Source organism: Aulonocara sp. 'chitande type north' Nkhata Bay, linkage group LG22 (assembly GCF_057382095.1).
Source record: "Aulonocara sp. 'chitande type north' Nkhata Bay isolate Kocher_YH1m ecotype deep benthic linkage group LG22, A_spYH_male_GT1.1, whole genome shotgun sequence".
Classification (NCBI taxonomy): domain Eukaryota; kingdom Metazoa; phylum Chordata; class Actinopteri; order Cichliformes; family Cichlidae; genus Aulonocara; species Aulonocara sp. 'chitande type north' Nkhata Bay.
The window spans coordinates 17,123,071-17,137,680 of record NC_141364.1 but is presented as its reverse complement, the minus strand read 5'-3'; the positions used below and the strand labels follow the sequence as shown (position 1 = coordinate 17,137,680).

At 39.8% G+C, this 14,610-nt stretch overlaps 1 protein-coding gene across 1 annotated transcript in view; it reads right to left on the bottom strand.

Annotated features, from left to right (window-relative positions):
- The window catches only part of LOC147303943 (teashirt homolog 1-like), a 142,774-nt gene that overhangs the window by 48,227 nt on the left and 79,937 nt on the right, over positions 1 to 14,610 (bottom strand). The window lies entirely within an intron of this gene.

Below are 14,610 nucleotides of genomic sequence, written 5' to 3'. Positions count from 1 at the left end.
ATATTTTCTAGTCTTTGGCTTAGAATGAAGTTGGTTTGGAAACATATTCAGCGATGCTTCATCGCATGCTTTGCGTTTGTGTGGGCACCCTGTCAAAAACCTGTCCATTATGCTAGCAGTGTCCAAGCGTTGTTTTTCTTTTTCTTCCCCCTTTTCATACCCCCCCCCCCCCCCCCTGCAATGGCTCTGTGCCCCCCCTAGGTGGGCCCCACACTTTGGGAAGGTCTGGCATAATGGATAAACTATAACCACATACCTAGCTCCAAACCTGGCATTAAAAGATGAAAATCTTTGCGCTGCTGTATTCAGTCTATTCAGTATCCAGTCTATTCAATAAAAAATTTAATATAGCAATCAAAATTTTAATTCTCTACCCTGTGAAAATCAAAAAAATCCCTTTCCGATTGTGGATTACACATCTGTCATTTGGGGGTAAGCAGCAATCCAACACTAACGCCTACGTGACACAGTATTTGGTCTGCTGTGTGGAGGTGAGTGAGATTTGAACTGTGTCCTTGACCATTAAATTATAGACCTACATGTATATATTCATATAATTCTATCGTTTAAATTCTAAAAACGCGGCCTGTTTCTAATTCAGTGAATAAATAACGTGAATGAAAAGAGACAAAATACCTGTGCAAGCCCAACCACTGGGCTAGCATCCCAAACAGCCTTTCATTACCATGTGTAGACCAAGTTTTCTCCGGTAGAAAACTAATACAAAGGATGTTACATGTTAGAAAAAAATGCAATTAGGTTATTTTAACATTTTGCTAAAACATTTTTTGACAATATGCAAAGAAAAGTCTGTCTAAGATATGTGAAAAATTATATCTCTATTTTCACATGAAACACGTGAGACATCTAGTAAGACATTAACCACATAGCAACGGTTAAGTGACTACTTTGTTTTTGTACAACTAGCCTCTGAAACATATGAAAAAAAAATGCTACAAGAACTATTGTGTGTCAGACAAACCAACAGGTGTAGTAGGTGAAGCAGGCGTTGAATCCACCAAGTCTCTTTTCGGTTTGTTACTTGCAGACGATACAAAGCAATGCTCTGTTGCAGGCACGCAGACGGTAAACATTCTAGATGTCCAGCTCTGATGGGAGACGCGTCCCCAACAGATGGGCAAAAAGAGTAAAGAGAAAAACAACAAAGTCAAGAGGATAAAAACGGAGACATCAGAGAGATACATCATCATCCCACCTCTCTGACACTCTGTAGGGCTTGACCTTACCAGGCTGCTGGGTTGTCAGAGTGGCCTAATCAAGTAGTAGGCAGGGCCGCCAGACCTGCCCTGGTCGGAGAACACGCACAACCCTGACTTGATGAGTCCAGTCTGTGATACATGCGTGAGGGAGCATTTAAAAGTGGCGTTTTTACCTTTTTTCATTTTCACACAAACATCACAGCTGAGATGTAGGTCAAACAGCAACAGCATACACATCCAGAGTGACAGTAAAGTACTACAGAGTATTAAATACAATACTTGATGTGCCAGAGAGCCACTTGATAAATAAAGAGTTCTGCCTTTACAGATTGTGTTATACTGTTTTTGCTACATTTCACTCTAACTGAGAAAAAAAACTGCAGGGCTGAGCGAAATCAAACTCTCTCTAACGCAAAAGTGCATGCAGTATTTTTTAACCCATAAGCCTTTATCTATCTATCCATATATATGTCTACTCAGTTATATCTTGATAATGGCAACGTATTTTACACAGACGCACATAACTTCAGATTTTTTTTAGACGGTGGAATTAATTCCATTGCTCCTCACAAAATCTAATTTAAAGGTGATGACTAAGAACATGAATATCATTAGAGGCGTATTAAAAAATATTATTGACCTTTCTGCGGCTGTGCGAGTGGACATCAAACCCAACTTTTTAACATCTCTCCCAAGCAGAGTGTTATTATCATATGCCGGTCTTAATAAATTATTTCTGTCACACTGTAAAATAAGTAAAAAAAAAAAATTAAGCACAACTCTACAGTTTTATGAGCCTGTAAAGGTGAAGGCCATGCATATTAAGTTTTTCATGCACCGTGAACTTTGGAGGTATGCTACAATAGGTTACATAATTAATTTCTGCAGGAAAGCTTGAGCCATATATTTCAACATTTTTTCCCCTTATGCTTAAAGGGTGATGCTGCCACAGACGGGGGATACTGTAAAACTGGGAGAATCACCGTGGTCGTCATGTATCGAGGTTCAAAGTTCAGTTTTGCTGACTCCTATGCAGAAAATTACCACAGAAAAAGACAAACGAACAGATATAAGATGAATAAGTTTACGATAAAGTATTTAAAGACGCTGTGAAAAACAAATGGTGCTAAAGTTTTCATTTCTTTTCATATCAAGAGCTTGTTTTCACCATGAGAGATTTTTAACGCATTCATAAACATCAAGTTACACTCACCATCCTTACAAATGTGCACCTGCACACACTATTTGTACTCAGTTGTAAACCGTACAACCACATGATGAATCCACCTCAGTCGGTGCAGAAGGTGATTGTTGGCTCTGAGCGCTTGTCACTTTGTGGTTGTGCGGTTGTACTAATGCAATCATCTGGTTTACTGATGGGGTAAATTTCCACCTTCGTGACATCCGCTGAAATCATTTTGCTTCATTTCTCGTGATAATTGCTTTGTGGTGCACTTTTTCCTATTAGCGGCACCTGCTTTTACTCATTTATTCCTCGCTAAGATTTCCACTTGAGGAATGACAATGTCAGGCTTTAAGAGCCATGCGAGGTGTTTAACAAGCTCTAAATATCAGTTAACATATGAAATGCTGAATATGACTATCGTTCTAGATTAGTTTGGTGCTACTATAATATATACACTCAGAAAAAGCCTTTGATGATGTGGCCAAACGCACAGTGCAACAAAGGCCATAAATACGACCTTTTATTGGCTAAATTTCACTGAACTAGGAAAGCCTAAGTAATCAGTTTTATATCGGTTCAATTTGAGGTTCGCAGCAGATGAGAAATTGCTTTAGACCAGCAAAGACTTTTATGAGAGCAAAGTAATTTATTTAAGAACTTCAACCTGAAAAAAAAAATCACAATAATAAGTCAACGCTTTGGTCCAGTATACTTGTTACTTGCATATTTCAAACAATACCATTCTCACAGTTCGTAACCATCATGGTTTCCACACTGAATCACACAAAAGCGTCCAGTTTAGTTTCGCTGAACAGCGTACAGAGCCGAGGCTTTGGGGCTCTAAGCACCGGCATCCTGTTGTGATTTTCATTTGAGTCACAGTGTGGCAGATTGGTTAATTTGATAAGCTCACGCTCGCTCCCTCAATCACTCTCTCGCATATATTTCCCGTTTTAAACTTCATCAATGAATGCCACACTGATGCTTGTCTTATCTACATCATTAGTAAATTCTTTTAGATCCAGCTGTTTTGTGACTGCTTGTGTTCGACTTTTTTAATCTTGCCGTTTTTAAATTGATCAGTATAATTCAAAAGTGCAATTTATTATTTATTTAAAAGTAAAGTTCAGATGTTTTCGGTTGTTTGCTTTATTGAACCATATTGCTAAAATGAGACGCAGGTATTTTTCAGGCCTTTCACTCTTTGACTCTTAACCACTGGTTCCAAAATACTTTCTCTAAACTCCTGGTCCACTTGATCATGTAACAGCACTGTAGGTTCATCTCCAGGTCATTGCTTTTAATTATTGCACCCTTATTTCTTTTTTCTTTTTTTTAATTTCTCATACTTTTTATTGCCAGCTGTTGTGACAAACTGTTCTACATACTGCTATACCCATGAGCCTCTGCAGGCACTTCTATATGCCCGGGACACCTGTCATAGTAGCAAATCAAAGCAAATTCATACACTCTTTCATTGGTCCTGGGAACAAACCACCTGCACAAGCTCCAAAAAACCATCTTTAAGTAACCATCAGTCCACAGGAGAACTGTTGCAGGCTGCCTTGTATACAGTCAGGTTGCACAAACACAGCAACTTTTGATTTTGCAAAGAGGCAGGCTTAAAGTGTTGTCACAAAAAAGCTTGCTTTTACATATAAACAGGATAGTTGTCATTAAAGTTTGATTTTTATATAGTCAGGATTTCTCAAATTTATCAGAGGACCCACATACAGTGAATCTTCATTTCTTAAATTTAAGATGTCTCATCAACTCCCTCGACCACTCGAGTCCAACATGGTGAGATCTGCCAATTTAGGAGACTCAATCCCTGCGCTAAAAATGTGTTATTTTCAGCTTAATTCCAGTGATATTATAATTTTGTTTATTTTTCCAAATTATTCTTTCTGTATTTAGTGAGGAGTCAAACAAAATTCTGCTGCAGTGACTGTTAAGTGATGTATGGGTGACATACATTAAGTGTGATACAATGGAAATGGAAACCGTAAAAAACCGTTTAAAAAAAATCAAAAGAACTAGGATTTAAATTCTTTTTTAAAAAGATGCTAATAATTGCTGGACGGATGATGACGTTCCTGCACAGTTTCATGCAGACTGACCCGCCTGGAGGAGACAACATATAGATATAGATATACAGTGGGGCAAAAAAGTATTTAGTCAGCCACCGATTGTGCAAGTTCCCCCACTTAAAATGATGACAGAGGTCAGTAATTTGCACCAGAGGTTCACTTCAACTGTGAGAGACAGAATGTGAAAAAAAAAAAATCCATGAATCCACATGGTAGGATTTGTAAAGAATTTATTTGTAAATCAGGGTGGAAAATAAGTATTTGGTCAATAACAAAAATACAACTACTATATTACTATATTACTATATTACTTTGTAACATAACCTTTGTTGGCAATAACAGAGGTCAAACGTTTACTATAGGTCTTTACCAGGTTTGCACACACAGTAGCTGGTATTTTGGCCCACTCCTCCATGCAGATCTTCTCGAGAGCAGTGATGTTTTGGGGCTGTCGCTGAGCAACACGGACTTTCAACTCCCGCCACAGATTTTCTATGGGGTTGAGGTCTGGAGACTGGCTAGGCCACTCCAGGACTTTCAAATGCTTCTTACGGAGCCACTCCTTTGTTGCCCGGGCGGTGTGTTTTGGATCATTGTCATGTTGGAAGACCCAGCCTCGTTTCATCTTCAAAGTTCTCACTGATGGAAGGAGGTTTTGGCTCAAAATCTCACGATACATGGCCCCATTCATTCTGTCCTTAACACGGATCAGTCGTCCTGTCCCCTTGGCAGAAAAACAGCCCCATAGCATGATGTTTCCACCCCCATGCTTCACAGTAGGTATGGTGTTCTTGGGATGCAACTCAGTATTCTCCTTCCTCCAAACACGACGAGTTGAGTTTATACCAAAAAGTTCTACTTTGGTTTCATCTGACCACATGACATTCTCCCAATCCTCTGCTGTATCATCCATGTGCTCTCTGGCAAACTTCAGACGGGCCTGGACATGCACTGGCTTCAGCAGCGGAACACGTCTGGCACTGCGGGATTTGATTCCCTGCCGTTGTAGTGTGTTACTGATGGTGACCTTTGTTACTTTGGTCCCAGCTCTCTGCAGGTCATTCACCAGGTCCCCCCGTGTGGTTCTGGGATCTTTGCTCACCGTTCTCATGATCATTTTGACCCCACGGGATGAGATCTTGCGTGGAGCCCCAGATCGAGGGAGATTATCAGTGGTCTTGTATGTCTTCCATTTTCTGATGATTGCTCCCACAGTTGATTTTTTTCACACCAAGCTGCTTGCCTATTGTAGATTCACTCTTCCCAGTCTGGTGCAGGTCTACAATACTTTTCCTGGTGTCCTTCGAAAGCTCTTTGGTCTTGGCCATGGCGGAGTTTGGAGTCTGACTGTTTGAGGCTGTGGACAGATGTCTTTTATACAGATGATGAGTTCAAACAGGTGCCATTCATACAGGTAACGAGTGGGGGACAGAAAAGCTTCTTACAGAAGACGTTACAGGTCTGTGAGAGCCAGAGATTTTCCTTGTTTGAGGTGACCAAATACTTATTTTCCACCCTAATTTACGAATAAATTCTTTACAAATCCTACCATGTGAATTCATGGATTTTTTTTTCACATTCTGTCTCTCACAGTTGAAGTGTACCTCTGGTGCAAATTACTGACCTCTGTCATCATTTTAAGTGGGGGAACTTGCACAATCGGTGGCTGACTAAATACTTTTTTGCCCCACTGTACATGCATACATACACGGTGATCCTTATCATGAGGTAGGTGTTGTAAGAAGTCAGTTGACGGTTATACTGAATCCCAGTAAAACTGGCAAATCAGGGCAATGTCAGAAAGAATGAGGCTGGAGTCAGTTTGTATGTATCACACACTGGATCTTCACCTTTTAGAGACTTTACTGTTGGAAAACGTGAGAAGCGTCCAGAGATTCTTTCCATTGCTTTGTTGCAACGGTCATTTCCAAATCCCTTTCCTGAGTAGATTTTAGAAACAGATTGATTCTGCTTACTAAGTAACTGATTATTAAAAAAAGGAGATTAAGGAGATTCTCAAAGGCTTAGAATGAAACATACTTTGTAAAGAAAGGTGACTCTTCAGGTAAATTTTAAAGGAGGGTGTGTTGTGCTAAAGTCACACTAGAGAAGTGGTTGGAGACATCGGCCTAACCAAAATTATTGTGACCCTGTGCATTGAATTCTCACTGCTTTAAAGATGGAGAACAGGTCTACAAAATTCTTCTAAAATAATGACACAGTTGCTACAGGACAGTAAACTGCAATAAGAGCTCAGCAGCCTTACATTTATATAGGAAAATAACCACAATACAACCAGTTGAGTTCAGTCCCCTTTTGGAAAGAGGTGTCCTAGACAAGTTCAGCTTATTGGCGCATGCTGACTCAAAGTGATTGCAAAATGTTGGCAATGGAGAAAGACAACATGACTGCAGTCAGTCTTAATTGGATCATCCCATATGGAAAAGAAATAGTAAAAACTTATCAAAGACTTGCATAAGATGTGGCCTACTTCATATAGTGAATCATATACTGTAAGGCTTATATGATTTACTCATGGAAGTGGCCACTTTCTCATTACTTTCATATATTGTTTTAGTAAAGTATGCAAAACATACAAGTTTCATTTATATAACTTTTCAAGGATCTTATATCTGTTTTTACTCTTGTATGCTTTTCATACAAGTTTCACACAAGACAGATACAAACTTTATAAGATTTATATATATCTTTTCCATATGGGATGATTCGTTGAATCTGTTTGTTTGGAGACGGGTTGCCTCCCACCAGGCAACCTGTGTGCTCACAAAGAGAGTGTTGCATGATCAACCTCAGGGCAACTATTTGCAATTGTTTGCTGAATGCAAAAATGCTATTTTTACTATGTTATTTTACCCATTAGCTTTAGCAAAGCTACTAACCTGGAAAAATCAGGGGAAAAATGTGACTGTGGCAAATTCCCTTTATTTTATAGTAAAGGAAATATTTTATTCACAAAAAGAGCTTTTATGTTACTTATACAATTCTGTTTCTCAACATCAAAAGCACCATCCAAAATGGACTTAGGACTGAATGGTTGGGACAAACTGGAAAAAGAAGAACGGTTTCTTGCCATTAATGCCATTTCCTTTCAGAATTCCATGTTCTTCACAGACTTAGTCGCTCTTTAAAAGAGAACTGGTGCCTCTCATCACTAAATATTGCAGCAGCTAGTTCATGAAGACACCTTTTCCAAAGGACACCCTGTGTGCAGCTCTGTGATGACAGAGAAAATGGCAGCATTTGATGCTTCCATGGAAGAACTGCAAGCACACCGGCTACTGATCACCTAAAACTGTCTAAGGTATCAAATATCAGATATGACTGTGTGGACAAGACTGTAATCATAATGGAAATCTTATGGGTCCAGGTTTACTCGAGCGTCTTACAGAAGAACATTTATTTCAGAAAGCTCGACCACAGAGAAAGTCTGCACACACTGTCCGCTCTGAAAGCCATAACAAGCCATTCATGTGTATTGTACATTAATCTCCATTCAACTACAATCACTATAACAGGCAAAAACTGTTTTTAATATTATGTTGGACAAATAAGTAATCCCTGTTTGTTACAATGACACGTTTTCACTCGCTGGGCATTGAGAAAGCTAGTTATTCTCACCCACCTCTGAGTGTCTCAGGTGTGAAGTTTTACAATAGTCGTATATTTCAAATGCCTCAGCCTACTATCATCAGCTCTGCAATACAGACAATGCTGGAAACAGGCACTGCTGCTCTATGGAATCAGCCTCGACAGCTGAATGACGTCAATACGAGAAGCCAGCATTTCTCTGTACTTGACCCCTTACCAGCTAGTGTGAGCCGACACCAATATTGCTCGCTGTTGCCACTCAACTCATGACAGCTGAATGGACACAGAGGGAAAGTTTGGTTCTGTTTCTCGCTCTTCCTTATCTGCCTCTTACAACAGAAAAAACAAGCAAATCCCATGCACTTGGGGAGAAAACGACACGCAACAATGGCATCCACCAATAGCGCTGTCAAACAACGCCATCTCTCTCGGATGTTAAAAGCTTTAAGAGCTGAGGCCTCTGTGACATCCATAGCCTCGGGATGTCAAAGATGGTTGAAGACTTGAGAGCAGGCCTCTTTTTTAAAAATACTGTGTGTGGGTGTGTGAGTGTGCACGTCTCCGAGCAGCAAAAGTGACATTTGAGGGGCACTTTACAGAAGCCAGCGGTTGCTAGGGATCTTCTGTATCACCTAAAGAGCCTTTGTCAGTCATTGGAAAGCTGTCACCTTTCGGGGGGCCGATACGGTAGGGGGAGCCGGCTGACAGGTAGGAATTAATGAGAGGTGTATGACAGCAGACCTCGGTGCTCTGGTGTATGTGTGTGTCTGTGTGTGTCCACATGTGTGTGACTGAGGTCCTTTGTCTCAAGAGGATGAACCACCGTCTTTGTCATCCTGATAGAGAAAGAGGGGAGAGAGGATGTTCAAGAGAGACAAAAAGAAGATTCAAAAGATGCTGTTGATATTTCCAGATGGATAAACATGTAATCCCGTTTCAATAGCCGCTCACTAACACACATACTGATGCGGGAGTCTCATAATAAACACCTGTGTACAAGTTCAAACTGTGCATGGAAGGAGTGGCCCAGCACGTTGGCACCTTTGGTCACTTCTGCCTCCACGGCTACACGTACGACTACAAGTTCACATCCTCGCAGAACAATTTAAGATGCTCTTCAAACGTGGTGCCAAATTACATTCACTTTTACAACCATGTGTATCTGTCTGCTGTTGTGTGTGTGCGGGTTGATGTAATAATCTGTGTTCCTTTCCACATTACACAGTTCTCCATCGCAGTAAATGAGTTCTGTCAATGTTTCTGCATCTCAATTACACAACTGAAATAATAGGCAGCGGTGTGGCTAAGGAGGAGGAGGAGTGCAGGGGCAGCTCATCCACAGAGCTGAGAGATCAAACGCTCTCTTGATGACACTTGGTGACTTCCTCTTGCTTAGCAAGATGCAACATGGCCATTACTATTTATAAATCACTGGTATTTTTAAAATCACAGAGAATAAATGTGTGTTGATACAGCGACTAGGCACAACTCAGTGATAAAGTGAGCAATGACAGATGCTGAAAGCCAGTGATAAGTCACTGTCCACGAGCTAGTGCATGTGTCTGGTTATGTGTTAAGATGTATCTTGAATGTATCTTGAATAAAAATCAACAACCCATGCAAATCACTGTATTTGAGTCAAATAACTATTTTAAATCAGAATATGAAGCAGTAATGGTAAGTATAGCAAAAATGCAGTTTTACACTCAGTGTAGACTATTTGATCACAGCCCACAAGCTATTCTTGAAAGCTGCTTGCAATAGCTTGTTTTACCTTTTAGAAGTTTTTTCTTTTTAATCTTTAATTTTGGTTGGCAAATAGCCTTTAAGTTTCATTCGTAGCACACATGAGTAAAATAACACAAACTGTTTCTTTTTTCATATGTTTTTATATCTGGATGGGAAAAAACATCACACACAGGTAATATTTCATTAGAGTCAATTTAGCTGTGGTGATGCCATGCATTTGCTGTGGCATCATTTTGATAAGCTTATGCAGCGTCACAAACTTTAAGTTTCGCCAAAATCTCCCAGTGTTCATTTTGGACTGCTTCTCCAGCACATCCTAAAGATGCTCAGAGGGGTTAAGGTCTGGACCACAGGCAAATAAAACATCGACATCTTTTAGTAGGTCAGAAAGAATAAAGTCAATGCAGAAGAGCCTTAAACCTGCAGTCTTTCTGTAATGGCCGCCAGATGGCAATAGCTGTGGTTGCAAAAAAAAACCAAAAACCTCCTGGTCCTATGAAAGTGTATGGTAACATTTTTGTAGTGTCAGAATAAACTGAATTTTTATACCAAAGCTAGATGAAATCACGTTCTACAACAGCTGCTGTTGCTAGCACTGCTAAGGTTAGCCAGAATGAAAGCTAATGTGACGTCAGCATGTTTGCAGTGTTACGCATGATACAAAGTAGCGCACATTTCAGTAAGTAACATGTTTAACAGTTTTATATAACTCTTTAAAAACGCAAACAAAAATATTTGTTTGCCAGTCTGTAACTTGGTCCATTAGCATATGCTAAGTTAATGCTAAGTTGCTAAGTAATAATACGTTTTTAATGTTGTTTTTAGCGTTTTGGCTTAGCTCAGTGTATACATCTATTTCTTTTTTTTTTTTACCAAAGCAAGTGTGTTATAGTCCCATCAGTTTTGAGTATTAAATACTTTTTGTATCTAATATTTAGTAAGATCACAACTGAACATCAGCAAAATACTAATGACAAGAAGCGTCCATGAGCTTGTCTGACTCAATCTTAAAAAATCCGCAAAACTAAAAACAGAACCTTTATTACACTGAAATTTGGGTTCATAATAATTTTCATTTGTGTTTTAAACTATTTTAACATTCTTTAGTGATGAAAGCAAAAGCCAGTCTGAAACATGTCAAGGACGGAGTATAATTATCTTGCTACAAGGCCCGACTGAACTTGAGCAGCTAAAGAAAACATCAAATTTATTTGAACTCTCAGACATTTGACTAAAGAAGAGGATGTGTGAAATCAACTGAGACTGAGAAATAAACATTTTGAGACCGATCTTTGTATTGGAAATCTGACAACCAAAGTCAGCAGGCCAGAGAGACGAGCCCAAGGACACCTGAAAGTGAATAAAAAGAAAGATATGTGTGTTAATGTGTATGTGTTTTCATGTGAGCCAGAAAATTCTGATAGGAAGATGTTGATTTAAATAACTGACTCTCTGAGGATCTGACATAAAACTGCAAAAAGAAGAAAGCAATGGGGAAAAAAGTGAAAAAGATGGGGGGGGGGGGGGCAGCCTTCACCAAGTGAGTTTATCAGCTTGGCACCTGCTACTGGAACATTCTTGATGAACCAAAGGTTGTCTTCATTAAGCACATTAATATTCATGACGCATGGTAATTTTGACACAGAAAAGGTCTTGGTAACCTTTTCGCGTGTGAAGAAATTTTTTTACTTCTCAAGGAAATTACAGTCCGGCAATGACTTAATTAACGCTCGCTTTCTTGGCCACGGTTTGAGGGCCTGTCAGTTTGGTGCAGCGCTGGCTGTCAGGCATGCCGAGGGCTCGGGGAGAGAAGGATTGAAGGAGAGGAAAAGACAGGGAAGGAGAAGAGAGAGGAGAAAAAGAGCAGACAGATGAAGTCAACATGCACTCATCTTGCCCACAGAACATGGTAATAGGTTTGCTTGTTGCCTTCAGATTTACTTTTTCCCCTCTCTTTATCTTGCCTATCCTGACTTTTGGACTTGCTGATATACGACAACCAGGACTTGACCAAAATAGATGAGACAAAAAAAGAAACACATACAAACGTGTGAACTATTTGAAACTGAGATTAAACAATCCGAAAACAGTAGTGCTGCCATTTGTAAATGAGATTAATCTATCACTCTTGATTTTTCCTTTAATTAAAACCAGCCGTGCAAGACTCGTGCGCCTCTTTGCTGTTATGACTGACACGACAATCAAACTATAGAACTGCCTAATGGCTGACAATTTTACAGCCATATTAATGCTCATTTTCTCTCTTTCTTTCCCACCCACCAATCCACCAACGCAGCGACACACACACACCTTACAAAGTACACAAACTACTTTCCAATATAGTGAATCATTGCATGTCCTGCTCTAACATCGGGGCAGTAAAAAATGTGAACATAAGGTAGCATTTCCTTTATCATGTCCCATAAAAATAGCAATTTGCCCAAGCCCTTGTAGCACAATATGGAAGGCGGTGTGTTTGGCTGATAATGTTGAGATGACAGATCGTTCCATACAGGGAGGTTTCTCTGCTGTCTGCCTGCCCTGCGCAATAAATCGCATGGCGGGACCAAAAGAGGGAGAGCGAGGGAGAGCGCATTTGGAAATGAAAGAAGAGCGCGGGAGGGGTGTGGAGGGTGGCGACAATGAGAGGCGATGAGCTGGGTCAGGGATGTTGCGGAGGGTAAACAGCAACAGTACAGAGACATTCTTTAAAAATTAAATGTTTGTGGGATTTTCCTCCTCCTTTCCCGTTATCTATCGCCAGCAACGTCATCGTCTGACCTTCCCGGCGCTGACTAACTAAAGACACTGATGTTCATTACTGGTTCATTGACCAGCAATTGAGATTGGAATGAAAAAATAAATAATTAAATCACACAAGCAAGCTTTACATGCATATTTTATAAGATCCACAGTCAAACACAGTAACAGCTTATCACATGCGTTGTTTAGATGACAATGAATCATCTCAACGATGAATTTATTGTCACTCTGCACATACTTCATGCATCACTTAATATATTAATCTATTTCAAATAAATGCCCAGGGCTCCTGTGTGCATTTGTGGATGTGACAGTTTGTTGAATATGTAAATGCTGTTGAGTCAGATCCTGGGACTGATAAAGTAGCTCTGTCAATGTGTGTGTGAGTTACACTTTTTTTTTTTTTTGCTCAAGATATGTGGATGTGTGTGTCTCTTCTGCTGTACTTTGTTGCTTTGATCATGCTCACTCAGCTCATTGCTCACAGCAGACGTTGCCTTAAGGTGTGTGTGCTTGTGTAAACAACTGTGTCCTAACTACGTCCTCTCCCCCCTTCCGAGTTCAGTTTATTTGTGGCAGCGCTAAAAAGTACATCTCCCTACCTAACCTGCTGCGGTCTCTACAAGACTGACACAGTGTTCATGTATATCATTTGATTTGTGCACATAGATTCAAAAGAATACAAACGTATTAAAAAAATGTATTCTGATGGATGTCATTTTTGCAGACTCTAATCAGTCAAACTGCCCAGTCAACAGACCTTAATTAAAATAAATGAATTTAATTCATGTTGTTATAGCTTCTTTTTCTGCTGCTTCAGTTTCCACTCAAACCGGATCAATCGAGGCCCAGGTTGACAATGACATGTTAGTCATTGTCAACCTGGGCCCCTATTGGTCTGGTATGGAAATCTCTTTGTTGATAATATTATATTTGGCAAAGAACACAGGATTCCCTTCCTGACGCAACCATTCATTCGGATCTTGGCTATGGCTGGTATGGGAAACAAGCAGTTAGCAGTAGCGGGTCCATTCCACTGCAGGGCAACCTGAACGTGGCAAATAAAGCTGATGACTGACTGATGACTTTATAGTCAGTTTACTTATTTATAGATATTAAATATATTTTAGCCAATTTTTGTTGTCTATGTTAATCCAATCCACACATATTCACATTTTGAATTTAACAGCAACAAAATGTTTCTTTGTCTCTCTAGGGATAAGTCCACACCCCTCCCTCTCAGAACTGGTATATGTGTAGATGTATTATGACTCATATATTTGGGTAATGTTCAGGCCTGATATGCTGAACCAAGGAGTTGTAGCTGATAGCTGTCTGCTAGGCCCCGCCTCCTGAAATTCAGGCAACTAAAATGAATCTCTCGACTGTGCTTGCTGGTTCCTTTTGGAGTCTTTTAATTGAATTATCTGACAAATAATGTGATTTGTTGTGTGGTACAGACAACCCAAGAAGTTTGTGCTTCAGTTTTTGTGAAAGAAATTCAAGTATTATTAGTCTGATAGCACAGGTAGTTACTAAGTAGCGGACTTAGCAACGATCTGTGGTTGTTTGCTATATGACAGGCGTGGGGTGAATGGTCAACATTTTAAACCACTAGACCATTTAGAATCACTAAAAACATTCATTTATTTTCCTTTTTGGAAACTAGCAACCTGTGTGTAGTAACATCCTCAAAGTTGACATGATGTAAAGTGCTCTAAGAAAAATTAGCCATCCATTGCTAGCTTATGTTGGTGTGCCGGATTTTGCAAAAAATTACTTGCAGGTAATTGAGGTAAAGCATCAGCCTCAACCGTGCACTCGAACATACAACATCAACTGCTACGGCTGTTCCTAAACAGAATGGTCTGCAGACATTTGCTGTTTGTGGGACGGATACAGTACATTAGTTTAAGGGTTACTAGCCTATGAAGACAAATAACACAGAACAACAAGTGCAGTATCTGCCTTTGTGCCTTTTTCAAATGTGATA